This window comes from Triticum dicoccoides, chromosome 2B, assembly GCF_002162155.2.
Source record: "Triticum dicoccoides isolate Atlit2015 ecotype Zavitan chromosome 2B, WEW_v2.0, whole genome shotgun sequence".
Taxonomy (NCBI): Eukaryota; Viridiplantae; Streptophyta; class Magnoliopsida; order Poales; family Poaceae; genus Triticum; species Triticum dicoccoides.
In genome coordinates this window covers 101,180,157-101,182,207 of record NC_041383.1, presented here as the reverse complement: position 1 = coordinate 101,182,207, position 2,051 = coordinate 101,180,157, and positions in this window count along the sequence as shown.

Genomic DNA, 2,051 nt, shown 5'->3' with positions numbered 1-2,051 from the left:
TGCGCTGCATCGATATAGTGTTGAAGCCTCTTGACTGGTATTTTCATTTGCTCGTCCGTCCAAAGACACTTCCCTGATACAGGGTCCAAGGTTCCGCCAGCCCCAAAGAACCAAGTCCGGCAACGGTCTGGCCAGTTCATTGTCTCTGGTTCGATCCCTTTATCAAGAAGATCATTCTCAACCTTGGCCCACTTAGGCCGGGCTTTGAGGTAGCCACCTGACCCCATGCGATGGTGAAGCTTCTTCTTCGCAGCATTTTGCTTGTTTGTCGCCAACATCTTCTAACTCTTTTTCGATGTCTTGTGGGCCACAAATTCGAGCCAGTGATCTCTGATCTTCTCATATTTGCCGATGAATTCTGGTGTCTCTTCTTTGTCGACAAACCTTTTTAGCTCATTCTTCCACCTCCTGAATAGGTCTGCCATCTTCTTAAGAGCATGAGACTTGATTAATTGCTCTTTAACTGGCTTCTCCGGATCCTCCTCTGGCGGTAGGGTGAAATTTTCCTTCAGGTCAGTCCAAAGATCATCTTTCTGCATATCATTGACATAAGACACCTCAGGGTCTTCGTTCGTAGGCTTATACCATTGGTGGATGCTAATTGGGATCTTGTCCCTAACAAGAACCCCGCACTGAGCAGCAAATGCTTCCTTTGTCCGGATGGGTTCACCGGAGCCATCATAATCATGTCTTTCCTCCTCCATTCTTCGATCACTATAGCCTGCTTCTTCACCCTGTTCTTCCAGACCATCATTGTCGTTATGATACGACAAGATAACACCTCCAGCTAAGATTATGTCCCCTAACACCTCTTCTGCTTCCTCGTCTCGTATGTGCTGCATTGTTTCTGCAAATATTAAAACATGGCAATTATTACACAAACATGACAACGGGTGGATATATTAGTGGCAAACGTAGACCGAGCTTATTCCGGGTTTGGGGTGGCCTCGGCAACGCTTCAAGGGTAGAGGCGCGGCGGGCGGGGTAGGAGACCGACATCATTTTTTTCTAGGGTTTGGGTGTCCTCGAGAGTTTTGGTCGAGCGAGAGGGGGTGGCCTCGAGAGAGTTTGTCAGGTAGGGGTGCGGCGGGAGGGGGTAGAAGACCGACATCGTTTTTTCTAGGGTTTGGGTGTCCTTGAGAGTTTTGGTATAAGTTATCACAGTCGAGAGGTAATATCAACAACGATGACATACATATACGGGAAAATAATGTTATTGGGGAGGGGGTATATCGACCCCCCCACATGTTGAAGTTATTGGGAGGGGGTTATATCGACAACGACAACATACTTACATGGGAAAATAATATTATCGGGGAGGGGGTATATCGACCCCCCTCGTGTTGAAGTTATCGGGAGGGGTATATCGACAACGACAGACCCGATAAAACATAAGAAAACGAAGAAGAAATAAAAATAGGAGAAGAAGAAAGGAATAGAGGAGAAGATCGAAGAAAAAAAAGAAGAAAAAAAAGAGGAGAAGAAGAAAGGAATAGAGGAGATGAAGAAAAATATAATATTTTCTATTTTTTCTTCTTCTCCTCTTCTTTTTCTTCTCTTTTCCTCTTTTTATTTATTTCTCCTCTTCTTCCTCTTCTCTTCTTCTCCTTTCTTCCTCTTCTTATTTTTCTTTCTTCCTCTCGGTCTATGCACGATAGAAAATTCTGAAAAAATACATCTATGATCCCTCATATGTACATACATACAAAAAATACATCTAAAAAAATACATATATGATCCCTCATACATGCATATATACAAAAAACATCTGAAAACAGCATATAAGAACATCTAAAAACATCTAAACAAATAGCATATATATATATATATATATATATATATATATATATATATATATATATATGACAAATTTTTCCTACTACGGGTGTAGTTACTCCCACTTTTGCTTCATACGTTCTAGGTAGTATCTATCATATCGGAGAGTATGTACGCGTAGTATGTAGTATATAAGAATGTTTAGGTAGTATATATACTATTTTTTGGTAATATATATCATATTTTGTGCATACTCACTTTCGCGTACAAATATG